A 19,425-nucleotide genomic window follows, 5' to 3' on the forward strand; every position below is an offset into this window, starting at 1 on the left:
TCCCTCCCTAAGACAGGCGAGGACTCTGCCTGCTGGCCTGAGTCCCTGCGTTACCCAGAGCGGGAGAACTCTGCTCTTGAAACTCTCACAGCAAGATTCCTGGCCTCACTCGTTTATCTTGCATTGAATTTCTCAGTAATCTCACATAGTTCAAGCATGACTGAGCAAGAAATTCGCTTTATTTTTCCGTGCGACCCTAGAGCGTCTTCTTATTTAAGGTTGTGTGTTTGGATGTGGACATGGCAAGAAAAATCGGTGTATTGAACCAAACTTCTAGTAATAATTGGACATGGAAATATCAGACATGTTGGTGGATTTCCAAAGAGGCATCTAGTCATCATGGAGAAGAATAAAAAGGGCAAGTCGTGTGCAAACATGAAGGACAGGGTTTCTGTTAGACTGTTGAGGGGGAACCATGGGGTTAGGGGGTGGCTGTTGGTCTGTCTTGGTCCGTTGAAGCTGCCGTATCAGAATACCACAGACTGGGCGGCTTATAAATGACAGAAATCGATTGCTCACGGTTCTGGAAGCTGGAAGTCTGAGATCAGGGTGCCAGTGTGATCAGTGCGGGCCCTCTCTGAGTCACAGCCTTCTCGCTCTGTCCTCACATGGTGTGGAAGGGGTGAGCTAGCTGTCTGGGGTCTCTCTTATAAGGACACTAATCGCATTCACGAGGGCTCCACCCTCATGACCTACGCACCTCCCAAAGGCCCCACCTCCTGTCATGGTCACATGCAGCCCTGAAGCCTGGGGCCTGGGGAGGCCATCTGTGGGCTCATTCCCAGCTACAGCTCACCCTTCCAAGCCCAGGGTCTGCTGGGGGCTCTGCTGTGAGTCTGTAGACCTGAGTGACCCACCCCAGGGTAGACTCAGGAGGGCCCTGGAATCGTAACAAAGGGGCCCCATGGCTGAGGAATGGGATTGGGGACCAGGAGCTCCCCGAAGGGACTTTAAGGTTTGGGGTTACCCATCTATGACGGGGTGACACCTGCATCTGGGCCGAGGCTCTGCCTTCTGTGCTGGGCTGGTGGACAGACGTCCATGCGCCTAACTCTGGCCACCCCCTCCTCTCTTCTGCAGGAGTTCTGGTCCTATCCCATCTATGCAAGGACACGCCACCAGCAATTCTCCCCCCTCTCCCATGTCAGTTCCCTCCCATTGGATCCTGCCGGTCACGACACACACCTGCTGTTACTTCTTCCATTTTCAGAAACTCTCTCTCAACTGACCTCCTCTTCCAGCTGCCACTCTGTCCCTCTCCTCCTCTTTCCAGCAGAGATTCCTCAAAACACTTGTCTGTTCCTGGGTGTCCAGTTCCATGACTCTTGGTCTCTCTTGAACCTGCCCCAATCCCTGTGGCTTTTGCCCATGCCATTCCTCTGGAACTGCTCTGTCAGGGTCACGGTGACCTCTACTTCGCTGAATCCAGTGGTCATTTCCCAGCCTCCAATTCACTTGGTGCTCAGGACACCACTTTCTCGTACTTCTTTGGCCTCCTCTTTTCAGGCTCCTTTTCTGGATTCCCTCTTCTTTAGGATCTCTAAATGATGGAGAGCCTGGCCCTGGGTCTCTTCTCTGCTCTCCCTTGATGAGCTCAGCCAGTCTCGTGGCTTTAAATAGGTCATCTATACACTGCTGGCTCCAGCCTATGTCATCTATATACTCATGGCTCCAGGCTGTATCATCTATATACTGCTGGCTCCAGCCTATGTCATCTATATACTCATGGCTCCAGGCTGTATCATCTATATACTGCTGGCTCCAGCCTATGTCATCTATATACTCATGGCTCCAGGCTATATCATCTATATACTGCTGGCTCCAGCCTATGTCATCTATGTACTGACAGTTCTAGCCCGTGTCATCTGTACACTGATGGCTCCAGCCCATGTCATCTACACACTGCTGGCTCTAGCCCACATCCTCTGTACACTGATGGCTCCAGCCTATGTCATCTATATACTAATGGTTCTAGCACATGTCATCTATACACTGCTGGCTCCAGCCCATGTCATCTATACATTGCTGCCTCCAACCCACATATTCAGTACACTACTGGCTCCAGCCCACGTTATCTATACACTGCTGGCTCCAGCTTACTCCTTGCCCCTCAGATGTTCACTTATACATCCATCTGCTTTCTCAGTATCCCGGCTTGGTTGTCGGAGCCTCTCACACCTCACATCTTTAAAACTCAACTCCTGGGTGCACCCCAGGCCTGCTTCTCCTGAAATTTTCCTGTTCTCATCCTTCTAATTGCAAAAAGGCTTTGAGACACTCTTGACGCCTTTCTCTCACACTCCACATCCAACCCATTAGCAAATCCTGCTGATTCCACCTCCAGTATTTATCCGGAATCTGACTGGCACCCCTCCACTGCTGTCACCCAGACTGGGCCACGTCACCGTCTCTCGTCTGCATTATCACATTAGCCCCTTAACTACTCTCTCTGCTGCCACCCTTTTCCTTCTTCGCCTGTTCTTAACCCAGCAGCCAGAGGGACCTGGTTAAGACACAAGTCAAATCAAGTCGTTCCTGGGCTGAAACCCTCTGGTCGCTTCCATTTCACCCTGAGCAAAAGCCAAAGCCCGTGTGATGGTCTGTGCGGACCTTTTCTTCTCTTTGTCTCCTGGTTCACTCAGCTTTAGTCACCAGCCAGGTATGGTCCCACCTCAGGACCTTTGCACTGGCTGTTCCCTCCACAAGAATGCTCCTCCCCCAGATGCCTAAATGGCTCTGCCCCTCACTTTCTTCATCTCTTTAGTGAGTCTTCTCAGGGAGGCACGTGACAACCCTTTAAAAGTTGCAGCCCCACCCCACCCTGGCAGCCCCTAGCTCTGCTCCGTTTTCCCCTTGGCATCTGTCACCATCTGACATAGTATATATTTACCTTATTCATTTTGTTTACTGTCTCTATCCCCCGCTCCCCCCCCACCCTCCACTGCCTAGTAGAATATAAACTTCACGAGGGAAGGGAATTTGGTCTGCTTTGATTCCTGGGCAATGCCTGGCCTGGGCTAGGCATTCAGTAAGTGGGTGTTGGTTGAAATCAATGAATAACACAACTAGGACTCCCGCGTCAATCCTCTTTCTGGACACGGGGTTTGGGGTCCTCACAGCTGCATGGCAGAGCCTCCCTTCGGATGGGAGTGTCCCCTGGCGACTCCCGTGGTGTAAGCTGCTCATGGTCTCACCTCCAGGACTAGAGATGGGCATGGCGACCACTCCACGTTAGCACTTAGCCCTGGGTTAATGACCCAAGAGGCTGGCCTCAAATTCCTGGTCTCCCTGAAGCCCAGGTTCAGATTCTAACAGCGTGGAAATCCACCTTCCCTTCTTGTCAGGGACACTCATCCATTCTGTCCATTTATTCTAGGAGCGACTCCTGGACGCTGTCTTAAGACAAAGATTCTGTGCACCCCTGACATGATCACGTCAGGGGCGAGACCGCAAACGAGAGCTAAAGGGCATGCTTTAATCACGCACAAGTCTCTTAGTGTCGTGTGCTTTGATCATCTAAACTGTTGACCCTTGTCGCTGGAGCCACGTGCTTCCCATTCAGTCAACGTGTTTTAAGATCCTTGGCCACGCTCCCCCCAGATAAGACTATGGCTTAGAACTCTCCGCTCCCCTTGTAAGAGGGGGGGCAGCCCTCTCCCTTTCCCCGTCGCAGAGCCTCGGGACCCATGCGCAGCCTGCACTGTCCCAGAGCCTCAGGGACCCGTGCGCAGCCTGCACTGCTCCGCAGAGCCGAGGCCGCATTGGCTTTGAGTCCAGCTGGTTTTCTTTTCTCTGTGGGTCAAGATTGGCCAACACTAGGAACCTCCCTGTGGCCTCTTTCCGGAGCTGTGTGTCCCTGTGCTTCCTGCCATCTCGGGGCCCTGATGTGGCCTGGCTTCCTCTTCCGAGAGCCTTCCCCTCGCAGGGTAGGGCAAGAAGAGCAGGCTCTGGGACGCCAGATGCTGTGGTTTATTCCAGCGGTCCCAGGAGGCGTGTGTAATACTGAGTCCACGGTTCCCTTTGTACCTATTTCATAACGCACTTGATGGTCTCAAAAGTCTTTTTAATTAGGTATCTACTCCTCTGTTCTTACGAGTTTTTCGGATAGCTTAATCTCCCCGGGTTGTTTCAGTTTGTCTAACCACTGCCCAGAAAACCTGGGTGCAGCTATGAGCTACCCCACATTGTTTGCTGGATGATAAATAAATTCTTTCCTCTTGGAGAAAAAGGCAGTTTCTCCTCCCAGCATTAGGAAGGCTTGAAGAGTCCCTCCTACGATGCTTTCCACAGAGAGAGTTGGTCCTTCTTGGGTTTTGTTATTTCAGAACAAATATGGTAAACTGTTTTCCCCTCGGTTACTATAGAGAGGAGATTATTTGCCTTTCTCTTCGGGCTTCTGAAAATAATAGATTACATATTTGGGAGGGGTTTTTTTTTAGATCTGGTTAATGTGAGATAGAGGGGATTGCTCCGGGGATGACATTGTTTGGTTTGGGAAGTATTCTCGCAGTTGCCCAGCAACAGGCTCTTGGAGAGAGAGTAGACTACGTCGCCCCTGGCAACCGTTGTTACTCAGCAAACAATGAGGGCTGGCAAACAGCGCCAGGACTGTGGACTCCAGGGTTTAATTGAACATCTGCATATATTTTTCCCTGGTGAAATTGTTTGCGTTTGATTTGCCACCAAAGGTAGACCTGGGTCCACCGGGGGTCTACTTTAGAAGAAGGCGTATTGTTATGCTGGCATCTCATCTATATAAACCAAGAGGAGCTATTGGGGAAAAAAAAAAAAAAAAAACTTTTAGCCCCTGGAATATGTCCTAGACCTCCCTCAGCTGGAGACTTATTTCAGTCTTAAGTCGAATGTCTTTTTCAATCTAATTCCTTGTGTTTATAAAAGTCTTCACCCATCCAGCCTACTTATCGTATGTCACTGATAAGCCACAACTCCTCGGACATTTTTCAGCACGATGTTTTTATTCCTGTTGCTCAAGAATATCAGAAAAGCCGGGTGTCGAACCCTGACAGTTCACACGTAAAGACAGTCACGTGTCAGGTTGGCTGGTGATGGAAACTGAACCCTGAACCTTCTGGTTCTTCCGGATTCCTCTTAAGAAGTTGGATACTCAGATGACCCTCAGGGGAGCGTGTACATCGTGCTTTTATGATATGGCTTATATGTGGAATCTTAAAAAAATGGTACAAAGGAACTTACCTACAAAACAGAAATAGAGTCACAGATGTAGAAAACAAACTTACGGTTACCAGGGAGATAGGGTGGGGGAGGGATAAATTGGGAGATTGGGGTTGACATGTACACACTACTGTACATAAAATAGATAATAAGGACCTACTGTATAGCACAGGGAACTCTACTCAGTTCTCTGTAATGACCTAAATGGGAAAAGAATCTAAAAAAGAGTGGATATATGTATATGTATAACTGACTCACTTTGCTGTGCACCTGAAACTAACACAACATTGTAAATCAACTAGACTCCAATAAAAATTAAAAAAAAAAAAAAGTAACAGAGAAGCAAGATGTTCCCACCAAATCCTTCCCCTGTTGAGGGGCACTTTGCAGCCACTTTGCAGTGTGGCTTTCGATCAAAACAGTCTCACTGCACCACCAGAGATAGCGAATGTTTACCAGGCTCGGTTGCTTAGGTAAACACTGCCCCTGAACTTCATTCAAAGCCAGTGACACATTTCTTTCCCTCGTCCCTGCGTCATCCCCCCGCCCCCGCCCACCAACCAGGGCTATAAATTGAGAAAAGTTCGCCAGGGCAGATTTTTGGTGGGGACTCAATCCTGCTTTATTCATCTCGAGCGCAGCCCATCTGATTAACGCAGCAGCAACTGCAAAAGTGCCTCCCGTATGAGAACGCAGCAGCCAGCGGTCAGTAATACAGCCCTCGAGGGGAGGCTTGCTTAGTTGTACGGATTTGTGTTTCTTTTTGAAGGGCGATTCGCTCTGTGGCTGAATGCCCCCAGAACATGCTCGCTGCACCTTTGTACCAGTATTCCGGCTAATGTCTTAGGACGATATAAAGTATCTGAACACGTTTCCCAGTGTTCTTTTGCAGTCAAAACTTATCATGGGATGTCATTTGTGTTCTAGAACAAATAAAAGCAAGCTGTTTAAAAAAAAAAAAAGCTTGTTAGGCCGCCATCCCTATTAGATGCAGTCATTAAGATCCAATTACATCGAGGGTTGCTGGAATTAAAAGGAATAAGTTCTGACTTACTCAGAGATTCCCCCAAAGATTAATTAGAATACATGATTCTTTCTGCAGCCTGTTGCAGCAGGATAGTTGTAGATCGTTGCATACTGAGGAAGGTAAATCTTTCCAAAAGAAACACTGCTCTGCATTCCAGAAAATTGTTTCATACCCGGTCCCAGTTTAGGCAAGTCATTTTTCAGGAGTTGTAGCCTGATTTTAAAATTTTCTTTTAAATTGATCATTTAAAAAAATTTCCTTGAAAATTCTTCCCACCACCCGCCCTCCCCCTCCCACCCCCGCCCCCGCCCCCACACACATCAGGCCTCGCAGCTTGGATGCCTAATGTCTTTGGGTAAAGCCCTTCCTCCATCGGGTGAAAGAGCCGTGCTAGGAGATGTTAAGGGCCCCTCCAGCGCTGTGATTTCAAGTGGAAGTTCTCCATTTTTAGGTAGGCCGTTTCTCTGCTTTTTAAATTCCGGAGTGCAGTGATGACGGGGAGGGGAGGAGGGGTAAATTGGAAGGTCCCGGGTGTGCCGACGGTGGGATGAAGAAAGCCAGCCTCCTCTTTGTCCGAATCCGTCACGGAGGTACTGCCCATCACGCATGGTCACTGGCCATCTCTGGGGATGGTGAGGGGGATGGGAAGTGCCCTGGCAGCGAGGCAGCCCTGTCCTGTGCCGGGCTGTCACCAGGCTCAGGCCCAGAAGATGCTGTCCAGGAGGAAGCTCCTGGCCTGTTCCTTGTCACCCCGCCCTGCTCCTCCTCCTCCCCCACCCCCCTCTGCTGTGTGGGCCGCTCTGAAGACTTGGGCGGTAGGGAGGAGGGGATGAGTTAGGTCAGTGCCTTCTCCACCTGCCCAAATACAAAAGCTGGACACTGATGAAACTGCACCCGGGAACCTGGGGCTGGGGACCCCGGCCAGTGGAGGGCGGAGCTGGCCGCTGGCTCAGCAAAGGCGGACGGGACAGGCGGGCAGCCTAGGCAGCAGGGCCCTCATCCACCTGCTCGCCCCAAAATATCTCTGGAGGATCATCGTGGGCAACACGCTAGGGGCTGGGAGGGGACTGCAAGGATGACTAAGGCCCAGACTTTGTTTTCTCGAGGCAGACTGGCTGGTCCAGAAGCCACGTGCACAGTTGTGTGATAGGAAGCAGGTCCGAGGCCACGGGCATGGAGAAGGGTGTGTGGTTGGCGTGGAAATGCCGTGGGTCTCCCTGGGGATGATCCTGCCGCAGGGGATGCTGAGTGACGTCTGGGGACATCTGTGGTCATCACCACTGGGGGCTCCTGGCATCGAGTGGGTGGGGCCAGGGAGGCTGCCCCACACCCCCCAGCGCCCAGGACGGCCCCGCACGGAGAATGATGGGCCCCAAAGGTCTCCAGTGCTGAGGCTAAAACACCCTGGCTTACAGCAGCTCCTCTCAAACTTGAAGGCGCGTACAAGGCTCCTGGGAATTGTGAGAAGATGAGGTTATAATTTATGAGCAGTTTCAGAAAAGGCGAAGCAGTGCCTCTCATCCCCAGCTGACTTTGCCCCCAGAGGACACTGGGTGATGTCTCAGCCATTTATGGTTGAGTCACAGCTGGGGAGGTGCTTCTGGCATCGAGTGGCTGGGGCCGGGAATGCTGCTCAGGACCCGACAGTGCCCAGGCCGGCCCCACATCCAAGAGTGTCCTGGCCCAGTGGCCTCTGTGCCGAGCTGGGGAAAGCGCGCGCTAGGGGCTGAGATGATTTGACGGGGGGCTGTAGCCGCTGCTCGCTGTGGTACTTAGTCCCCTTTGAAGCCCTCGCTAACCGAGCCGTCGGCACTTGGAGGGGCAGGTGCTCTCCAGCCTGGCCTTGGCCTCGGCCCTGCTCTCTGGGGTCCCGTCTGTCCCATCCTGGCAGGGGCCATCCTCAGTGCTCTCAGGGACACCAGCCCATCCTCCAGTGGCCTCCACGCCAGAATGGCTGCGCCTGCCTTGACCCTGCAGGTCTGGACCCCCAAAGCCACGCTAGCCACCCTCGTTCTACAAAGACGTCGACTTGCGGGGTGGAGGCGGCACAGCGCAGGGGCCTCCCTCAGGCCACCAGCCCCCTAGGCCCTGGTCTCAGAGCCTGGAGTGTTGAATTACGTTTGGGCTGAACTGGGGGAGCCGAGGGGTCAGGTGGCTGAAACCAGGGGAAGGGGCTTCCCTGGTGGCGCAGTGGTTAAGAATCCGCCTGCCAGTGCAGAGGACACGGGTTCGAGCCCTGGTCCGGGAAGCTCCCACATGCCACAGAGCAACTAAGCCTGTGCGCCACAACTACTGAGCCTGCGCTCTAGAGCCCGCGAGCCACAACTACTGAAGCCCGCGCACCTAGAGCCTGCGCTCCGCAACAAGAGAAGCCACCGCAGTGAGAAGCCCGCGCACCGCAACGAAGAGTAGCCCCCGCTCACCGCAACTACAGAAAGCCCGCACACAGCAACGAAGACCCAACGCAGCCAAAAATAAATAAATAAATAAATAAATGTATTAAAAAAGAAAGAAACCAGGGGAAGCCTGGCGGTCCCCATGGAGCCACAGCGGAAGCGCATCAGAGCAGAGGGCAGGACGTGGTGGGTGCAGAAGGGGCAGCATGCCCCCGTGGAGAGGGGACATAGGGAGAGCACGAAGGGGGGAGGTGGTGGAAATGAGACATCAGTCTCCAGGGGTGGGAGTGAAGGTGGGCACTGAGCATGCGCCGCCGGTCAGGGGCGGGACCCGGGCTTCTTTACCCACGCGGGCAACTGCTTGGGGGGGAAAGACGACGGGAATGGTGACTGTCAGGGTCTTTTTGTACAAGTTCCTTCCAGTTACTAAGAAGGTGAAGCACCAGATAGGGAATTGAAATACGCAAGCCCAACGTGGATTCACGTAATTCATTCACACGAACCATGTCAGTCGAGTCATAGCTCCGGTACCTGAGCTATGTAGCTAATTGTAGAAACTTATAAAGCAGAACTCTGAGCCCGTGTTGCTGATACTATTTTGAGTTCTCTTTGGCGTGGGGCCTGGGGAGCAATTTCTATGGGAAGGAAACAAGGACCCGCGCGGTACAGACAGCGAGAGACTCGGGGAGTCTTCATAAACTCATGTCTCCTGTTAAAGGAGGACCCTGTTCAGATCCAGCTCTGCCACTTCATGCTGTGTGGCCTTGGACTCATGGCTTGACCTCTCTGAGCCTCAGTCTGTTTGTTGTTTCTTAATTGAGGCTGACAAAGGAGTAGTTCCCTGAGAACTGCGGTCACACAGGGAACGCGCTGTGCCGGAGTCTGGTGTGGCTGTCGTCCCTTTTCTGTTCCACGAGGCCGTATTTTATTTATCGAGCACCGGCTGGGATCCAGGCTCGGGGTGGGCACAACCAGTACATCATTCCACCCCTTTCTCGGATAAAGAAGCTGAGGCTTCGGCCACAGTCCCGGCAAGTGACACATGAAGAGTATTAAGCCTTCTCCCTGATGGAGCTCGCAGGCTGGGGAGCGGGAAGGGATCCAGGTGGCCGTTTCTTCCAAGCGCTGCGTGGAGCAGGGCTCTCAGGCAGCTAGGATGCACCGTCTTCAGGTCGGAGGATCTGAGCTGCTGCGTGAGCGTGAAGGCCACACGTGTTCCACCGCTCAAGGACCACAGACCCTTGACATCGTGTCCCGGACCCCCACCTCCGCATTTAGGCTTCCGACAGACAGCCGTCGATTTTGAATACCCGTGCTGCCCTGAGGCAGATCCAGAGCTTGCAGTGCGAGCCCAAGGGGCAGGGACGGTCTAGGCCCCTGAGGGGGGCCCGGTGGAGACCTGAGGAGCAAGTCACCAGTTAGATGCGGCCACCAGGCCGAGGGAGATGCCCAATGGCTCCAACAGCCCAGGGGCTTAGGAAACGCAGAAGCAGCAGCCATTTTGGGGGGAAGAAGCTCTCTTTTGGATTTGCTGAGGCACCGGAGCGGCGCCCAGGTCTGGGGGGGCATCTGGAAATGGGAACTTGGCGCGGTGGGGAGAGGACCAAGAGGGGCCGGACCAGGGCCCGAGAAGACACTATCAGAGGGAGGAGGAGACCAGAAACGAGGGGTCAGAATCCCAAGGTGCAACCCAACCACTAGGGAGAGGTTTGTGACGACCCTGAAAGGCGTCCTCGAAGCCCCTGGGAGGAGGCAGTGGGGCCGACGTGAGGATGCAGAGGGAGGCGGCCTCCCACCCTGGACCAGCGCCGAAACTAAGGCCTGGGGCCCTCGGTGTAGCCCCTCCCCATACCTAGAGCAGAGCTGCAGCCTCCTCTGTGAGGGGCTGGGGAGTGAACCTCTCGGCTTTGCCATCCACGCGGCTCTGCCGCTGTAGCAGGAAGGGCGTCATCAATAAGGAGTAACGGGGGCTTCCCCGGGGCTTCCCCGGGGCTTCCCCGGCGGTCCAGTAGTTAAGACTCCGCGCTCCCAATGCAGGGGACGCGGGCTGGATCCCTGGTCCAGGAACTAAGATCCCACCTGCCGAGCGGTGCAGCCAAAAAATTCTTTAAAATTTTTTTTAATTTCAAAAAATAAACAAGGAGTAATGGGAGCTGAGGAATAGAGGGGTAGAAACATTGGGTCGGGATCCAGGGATCCTGGCCAGATGGAGGAGGACGTGGGCCGGGGAGGCGGGGGGAGTGGAGGGGGGGAGTGGAGGGCGGGGTGAGACCAAGAGCTGGGGTGGGGAGGCTGTGTCAGAAAGTGGGGCGACAGGGGGACAATTTCAGAGCGGAATCCCGGGATGAAGTTCTCTGTAGAGAAAAACCTGTATTTTGAGGGGTTTTTCCCCATATGCATGCGTGCCAATATGTAACCATAGGGGTCCCCCCCTTTTTTTTACTACGAAGATCACTTGTTTTTCCCTGCTGGGACCCTGGACCTAGTCAACCTTCAGTTTAATAGAAACGTATCTGAAGTAAGAAAAGGGCAACAGTGTCTTAGGAGTGTTTTGGGGCCATTTTTTCTCACGTTAGCCTGTGCGGGGCGGGTGTGGACATGTGTATGCCTGTTTATGTATCTGTGTCCCCTATATGTTTCTGTGTGTGCATGTGTGTGTATTCGCGGGGGTGGGGGTGTGTTGGTACATGTGTATGGGTGTGCATGTGTGTGCGTTGTGGGTGCGTGTGTACATGTGTGTTTCTGTGTACGCGGGTAAGTGTACGACACTTCTCCGGCCCACTCGCCGGGGACAGATAAAAGGCCGATGTGCTGAACTTTGGGGTGCCCCCCACCCTGCCCAACCAGGGGAGAATTTCCATTTCCTGGAACCCAAGTCTAATGGCATTATTAAGTGATTACTAATAAGGTATAGAATCGGGGTGGGTGCCTGCCAGGAGCACATGTGCTGGGTGAAAGTGTCAGGGCAGCCTGGGTGGGGTTTTTTGGGGGTTTTTTTTAGAATTTTATTTATTTTTTTATACAGCAGGTTCTTACTAGTTATCCATTTTAGACGTATTAGTGTATAGATGTCAATCCCAATCTCCCAATTCATCCTGCCACCACCAGCACTCCCCCGCCACTTTCCCCCCTTGGTGTCCATACGTTTGTTCTCTACATCTGTGTTTTTTTAATTCACATTTTCCCCTGAATCTGTGACATTGTCAGTGGCAACTAAAATCAGACCACATCCCAGACAAGGTAACCATACCTCAGTTTGGACAATTTTTACGTTAATAGTCAAATCATGTCTCTTTAAGAGGAAAGTAAGAGGGTGTCGCCACGTTACGGTGGGGCGGGGGGAAGTGGCTGTCCTTGGAGTTCAGAGGGGCCTGTCCCACTCGACCCTGAACCCTGGGACCATGGGACTGGCCGGGGACCTGGCTGCCTCCCACCCCCTGCATTGAGCTTAGAGCCCTCTGACGGCCAATTCCAGGGCTTGGGCCTGATCTTCTCTCTGCTGGAGAAAGAGGGAAAGCTTGGCTTCCAACAAGAAAACAGGCACAGAAGCCCAGTTCTTACCAAAGAAAAAGGAATTTGAATTCTGAGGATACTTCATTCCAGAGGGACTCGGAGCCAACTCTGATCCTTCAAAGTCCATGGCTGCAAAAGGGAAAAAAAAAAAAACAAAACTGAAAATTAACTGAGGAATACCAGGGCCTCCAAAAGGTTTAGGCCAAGAGGGAACAATGGGCCACCCTTGATGTGAGTTGAAATTGTGACTCTTGGAAAGAGTGGGTAGATTTTAAAGGGTCCCGCCGTCTTCCCCCCTCCTTCTGGCCGGATTGCAGTGGTTTGGTGCCCAGGTCACCACAGTGCCCTCTTTGTCACTGTCCCCATTCTCAGCTTGTCTGTGAGTCCATTGTGCTCGAGCGCCGTTTGTCCAGCTCATTTCCCAGAGGCTGCGTGTTCCCTGAGAACAGAGCTTCTCGAGCGGGGCAACCCTGCCCCAAACCCCAGAGATGCTCAGCAGTGCAGCAGAGACTCAGGCTTGGGAGGTGCTCTTGGCATCTGGTGGCTGGGGGCCAGGGATGCCATCAGCACCCATAGTGCCTGGGCCAGCCCCCCCCAGGGAATGACCAGCCGATTGTGCACAGTGGGGACCCTGCATCAGTGCCTACTGGGGGTGGTGCGTGGGAATGTCCAAGAGAGAAAGGGTGTGGTTTCCACCATCATGGAGGGTTAAAGGATCCACTTTTCAGCAAGGAGGAGATGGACATTTAGTCCTCCAACCGTACGGGTCTCCTCTGGGTGCCTGGCGCTCAGCAGGGGCCACACGCCAGCAGGGACAGCGGAGAATCTCAACTCCATGTGGCTTGCTCCCTAGACCTGGCCTCAGACTGAAGGGCACCCAGGAGAAAAAAAGGGACCCGATTTTTCTGGTCCCCTTAATAACTCTGGGAATGTCAACACAAGCATCAGACCAGACCCCGGTGTTTGAAACAACTCGTTCTCTTGAGAACATTCTGGACTTGTCCCTTCTTGTCCATGGGGAAGAAATGAATTGCTTTCTTGGGGGCCAGTGAACCCAGGTGCCATCCAGATGCCACCAAGTACCAGCATAACATGAACCGATGTCCCGAGGAGGCGGCCATGTGTCTCTCCGCAAAGTAAAAGTAAAAGGCCTGCGTCTCCCCAGAGCGGAAGCTAACTGGCCAATCAGAACGAAGGGAACTAGAAACCCCGCCAGGCCGGCTCTCCCCTAATTACCCAGAGATGACATGCTGCTTCCTAAATACCGACCAGACCTATGCGAGGCAGGTGATCCCTCCCCTTGGCACGGGGAGGAACGGGGAATAGAAAGGAGATTGCTTCAGGTCATGGTGAGTCAGCGCTGGACCAGGAACCAGGCCCAGAAATTGCCCTCAGCTTTTTCTGCATTTCCTTTCCTGTCATTACTGGTTACTAGGTAACCAGGGTATTCTCCCGTAAACAGAAGCCTCTTCCCTTTGTGCCCAGACAGCTTCATTCATGGAGGCCCTGATCCAGGGCTGCAGACCGCGGGTCTCTGCTTGGCCCCCTCACATACACTCAGGAACCCTCGCCCCTGTTGCTGCTGGTGGGTGTTTCTGGGCAGCGTCTCCAGAATGTCAGCTGTGCCTTCTAAACGCCAGGCTGGCCCAGGAGGGGAAGTGGCACCGTGGCCCTGCGCTTTTCCACTTTATTTCTCAAGTTTGCCCTTATCGTGGACCAGATGGCAAAGGAAATGTGCTCGGCTTATAAACAACACTCTGGGCGTGTCTCCGAGCACAAAGAGCTTTGGGCCAACCTGGCCAGGCTGGGCCGCGGGTCGTGTTCCAGGGAGCGGTCGCAGATAGAGTCAGAGGAAGAAGGCTCGGGTCCCGGCCTGGGGAAGAAAAAACAGGAGAGAGGACAAGTGACTGTGATAGAACAAGCGGGGAAGACAGCAACAGAATGATTCCTATCACAAGGTTCCTATCACAAGTTCAAGTTCAAGTTCAGAGCAGAAGTGCAGCCGCCCAAGGTGATTGGGATCACCGAGGAGCCTGACCCAGCTGAACGGGGAAAAGGAAAAGCAGAGGACTTCACGTTGCGTGTGGCTGCCGGTTGGTTGCCCTTGTCCTCACGGGCGGGCCACCTCCGCGCCGCCCCAGGGAGTCACCCTGATCCCGCCTCGCACCTTCCAGAAGGACTCCCGAAACGACTGGTCTCCTCTTCAAGGGCTGCTAGCCCAGCAAACCAGCACATGTGGAGAAAGGCAGAAGCTTGCGCTTATGCTTTGTGGCTGAAAGCTAATAGCCGGATGGGTTTTTTTGTTTAACTTCCTATTTTGGAAATTTCAAACATCAACAAAATCCACCCACAGGATAATGAACCCTGTGTAGTCACCACCGGGGCTCTTAAGTTATCAGCATCCTGCATCTTGTACCACCTATACCAAAAACCGCTCCCCATCCTCTACTCGTTACTAAAGGTTTTTTTAGGTTAAGATTTACAGACCAGGAATTCCCTGGCAGTCCAGTGGGTAGGACTCAGTGCTTCCACTGCCAGGGGCCCGGGTTCGATCCCTGGTCGGGGAACTAAGATCCCGAAAGCTGCACGGCGCGACCAAAAAAAAAAAAAAAAAAAGATTTACAGACAATAAATGTGCAAATCTTAGCTGTCCAGTTTGGACAGATGGATATTCCATGTAATGCACACCCTATCACATAGAGAACGTGACCACCCACCTCTCTCAAAGTTTCCCCCCATCCCTTCCTAAGTCAATCCCTGCACCCACACTCTTTCTGATTATTTTTTAACCTTGGATTAATTAGCTTTGCCCATTCTGTGTTATGTATATACTCTTTCGGATCCATCTTCTTTCACTCAGCGTAGTGATTTTGAGATTCACCTATGCGTTACGTTTATCAGTAGTTCATAATTTTCTGTCAATGAATAGTGTTCCCCATCAGCTTTTTGGCTGTGTGTGTGGGTGTGTTTAATGGTTGGGGGATTACACTATGCATCATTAACTTAACACAGTCTGCAGTTTCTCACTCATTCTTCTGCTAATGCACATTGGGGTTATTTCTCCTTTTTGTCTAGAAAACTGCTACGAACGTGCTTATACAAGTTTTTTTTAAGACATATGTTTCCATTTCTCTTGGATAGACATCCAGGAGAGGAATTCTGGGTTAAAGGGTAGGTTTAACTTGCTAGAAAACTGCCAAACCTTTTTTCCACTGTGGTGTATCATTTTACATCCCCACAAGTGTGTGAGCGTTACAATTTCTCCATGTGCTCGCGACATTGGTTGTTGTCAGATATTTTTATTTTAGCCATTCTAGTGAGTGGCATCTCATTGCAGTTTTAGTTTGCATTTCCCTAGTGTCTGTCGAGGTTGAGTACTATTTCATATCCTTTTGGGGCATCTGTATACCTTTATGAAGTGCCTATCCAAGTTTTTTGCCCATTAGGTTGTCTTCTTATTATTGAGTTGTAGGAGATTTTTATATACTGTGGATACAAGCCCTTTTTATATACTGTGGGTAAAAGTCCTTGTATTCCAGATACAAGTTATGCAAATATTTTCTCCCAGACTGTGGCTTACCAATTTGGGTTCTCAGTGAAATCCTTTAATGAGCAGAAGTTTTAAATTTTGATGAAATCTAATGTATCAAGTTTTTTCTTTTATGTTCATTACTTTCTGCACCCTGTCTAAGTAACCTTTTCTTACACCCCTGTTTTCTCATAGTAGTTTTATAGTTTTAGCTTTTATGTGTAAGTCTGTGATCTAACTCAAAATCATTTTTGTGTATGGCGTGAGGTAGGGATCGAGGTTCATTTGGTTTTTTCTTCCCATGTGGATATATCATTTGTTTAAGAGACTACCTTTCCCTGTTGAATTGCCTTGACACCTTTGTCAAAAATAACTGAGGAGGAAAAGAGCTGGGGCTTCATTAGAAAAAAAAACAGTTGACAACATAAGCATGGGTTATATTGGTTATATATTGCTGGATTTGATTTATTATTTTTTGTTATGATTTTTGCCTATGTGCTCATGAGAGATATTGGTCTAAATATTTTTCTTGTAATATCTTTATCAAGTTTTGGTATCAGGGTTTTTTCTGACCTCATGAAATGAGTTGTGAAGTATTCCTTTCTCTATTTGCTGATGGAATTTCTGTGATAATTCCTTCTTCAGTGTTTGATATCATTCACCAGTGGCACTGTTTGTGCCTAGAGTTTTTTTTTGTAGGAAGGTTTCCAATAATGTATTCAATTTCCTTGTTAGATGTATGACATGCATATTTCCTGTTTCATCTTGTGTCAGTTTTGGTGTGTAGTGTTTGTTTGATCTAAATTACTGAATTTATTGGCTAAAGTTGTTCATAATAGTTCCTTATTATCGTTTTGATTTCTTTAAGATTTGTAGAGGTGTATCTCATTTCATTCCTGACATTGGCAATTTGTGTGTTTTTCTTTTCTCTTTCGTTCTTGTATAGGGAGTTGTGAATCTTTTCTTTTTTTTCTGTGATTTTTTTAAAGAGAAGTTTTAGGTTCACAGAAAAATTGAAAGGAAGGTACAGAAATTTCCTGTATATTCTCTGCCTTTACACATGTATAACCTCCCCTATTATCAACATCCCTCACCAGATGGTACATTTGTTACAGTTGATAAACCTACACTAACTAGTCATTATCACCCAAAGTCCATACTTTACACTAGGGTTCACTCTTGGTGTTGTACTTTCTATGGATTTGGACAAATGTATGGTATTGTACAGAGCATTTTCACTGCCCTAAGGATCCTCTGTGCTCCTATCCGTTCCTCCTTCCACCAACTCCTGGCAACCACTGACCTTTTTACTGTCTCCATGGTTTTTCCTTTTCCAGAATGTCATATAGTTGGAATCATACAGTATGTATGCATTTACTTTCACTTAGTACAATTAACCCTTGAACATCACAGGTTTGAACTGCATGGGTCCACTTACTTGTGGATTTTTTTCAATAAATGCATAGTACAGTACTGCACAATCTTTGGTTGGTTCAATTATGCAGAAATGTGGATATGGAGGGCCGACTGTGAAGTTATACTCAGATTTTTGACTGCATGTGGAGTGACGGGTATCAGTGCCCTTAACCCCGAGTTGTTCGAGGGTCGCTGTAATGTGTATTTATGTTTCCTTCATGTCTTTTCATAGCTCGATAGCTCATTTCTTTTTTGAAGAAATTTCAGTTTTGGGAGTTGCCTGGTGGCCCTGTGGTTAGAATTCCAGGCTTTCCCTGCCATGGCCCGGGTTCAGTCCCTGGTCGGGGAAACAAGATCCTGCAAACTATGCAGCATGGCCAAAAAAAAAAAAAAAAAAGTAAGAAGTAAAAAGAAGGAAACAATAAAGGAGAAATTAATGAAATTTTTAAAAACCTCTCCAAACAACAGAGAAAATGAACCAAAGCAAAATTTCCTCAACACTGAAATTTCTTTTCTTTTTTTCTTTGTTCCCCCACCAGGGATTGAACCTGGACCCTGGCAGTGAAAGCACCAAGTCCTAACCACTGGACCACCAGGGAATTCCCCCTTCTTTTTAGTTAATTTAAGTTTAATTTGCTTGTCTTTTTAAAGATTCCTAAGGTTGAAAACTTAATGATTAATTTTAAGCCTTTCTTTTAACATAAGTTTATAAAGCTAACCATTTCCCTCTAAGCGCTGCTTTAGATGCATCCCACAAACTTTGATATGTCATGTTTTCATTGTCATTCAGTTCAAAATATTTTAAATTTCTCTTATGGTTTATTCTTTGACCTGTGGGTTATTTTAGAAGCGTATTTTTTATTTTTTAATTATTTTGGCATTTTTCTGGATATCTTAGTGATCTCTAATTGATTCCATTATGCTCAAAGTACATACATGCTCTGTATAATTTCATTCTTTTGAAATGTATTGAGACTTGCTTTATGTCCCAGAATATGACCCATCTTTGTGAATAGTTCATGTACATTTGAGAAGAAAGTGCAGGTTTGGGTGGTTGTGTTCTATAAATGTTAATTAGGTCAATGTGATTGATAGTGTCACTCAGATATGCTATATCTTTATTGGAACTTTTGTGTAGTTTCTATCAAAATAACTGAGAGAAGGGTGTTTAAAACCTCCAGCTATGATTACTTATTTATTGATTTTTCCTTTAGTTCTGTTTTGAAGTTGTATTACTAGGTGCACACACATCTGTAATGATTATGTCATCCTGATAAATTGATAATTTTATTATGATGAAATGTTCATCATTATCTCTAGTAATGTTCTTTGCCTTGAAGTCAGTTTTGTCTGATCATTATAGCCAGTCTAACCTTCTTAACATTAGCATTTGCATGGCTTACCTTTTTCCATCCCATTATTTTTCACCTATGTATGCCTTTATATTTAAAGAGGGTTTCTTTAGACAGCATATAATGCAATCTTGTCTTTTATCCAGGCTGACCATGTCTGCCTTTTCATTCAAGTGTTCACTCTATTTACATGTAATGTAATTATTAATATGTCTGGATAGAGGAAACCCATTTTGCTATTTGTTTCATCTGCTTTTTGTTCTTCATTTCCTGCCTTCTTTGGGGATAATCAATTATGTTTAGTATTTCATTTTATTCCTCTATTAATTTTTTAGCTATGTCTTTTTGTATTTTTTAGAGGTTACTTTAGGGTTTACAATATGCATCTTTATCACAAACTAGGTAGAGTTAATATTTTACTACATCATGTAAAATACAAGAACCTTGCATGTGTAATTCCATTTACCCTCCCATTCCTTTGTGCTACTATTGTTATATAGATTATATCTACATATATTATAAATCCCACAAGAGAGTGTTATAAATTTTTAAAAATAGATATAGACATTTTAAAGAAATTAAGAGAAAGAAAGAAAACAATACAGTCTTTTACAATTACCCACATATTTATCATTTCAAGTGATCTTTATTCCTTCCTATACATCCCAGTTTACCATCTGGTGTTATTTCCCTCCATCCTGAAGAACTTCCTTTTGCATTTCTTATAGTGTAGGCAGCAAAATTTCTCAGGTTTTGTTTAGCATAAAGTGTCTTTATTGTCACCTTCCTTTTAAGAATAGCATTGCTGGATATAGAATTCTGGGTTGACAGGGTTTTTTTCCCCAACACATTAAAGATGTCATTTCGTTGTTTTCTGGTTGCCATTGTTACTGATGAGAAGTTGGTTATCATCCATGCTATTGTTCCCTTGAAATATAATATGTAGTTTTCTCTTACTGCTTTAAAGATTATCTTTTTATTTATCTATTTATTTATTTG

General features: G+C 48.7%; 1 protein-coding gene across 9 annotated transcripts in view; it reads left to right on the plus strand.

Moving 5' to 3' along the window:
- Positions 1 to 19,425, plus strand: part of RFX2 (regulatory factor X2) — a 97,163-nt gene that overhangs the window by 25,771 nt on the left and 51,967 nt on the right. Inside the window, exon 1 of one of the 9 annotated variants that reach the window (XM_068537163.1) lies at positions 6,595 to 6,671. The exons of the other annotated variants lie outside the window; for them this stretch is intronic. The gene's annotated coding sequence lies outside the window, so the exon portion shown is untranslated. Of the gene's footprint in view, positions 1 to 6,594; positions 6,672 to 19,425 lie in introns of those variants that run through there. 9 annotated transcript variants of the gene reach the window in all.

Source organism: Eschrichtius robustus, chromosome 2, assembly GCF_028021215.1.
Source record: "Eschrichtius robustus isolate mEscRob2 chromosome 2, mEscRob2.pri, whole genome shotgun sequence".
Classification (NCBI taxonomy): Eukaryota; Metazoa; Chordata; class Mammalia; order Artiodactyla; family Eschrichtiidae; genus Eschrichtius; species Eschrichtius robustus.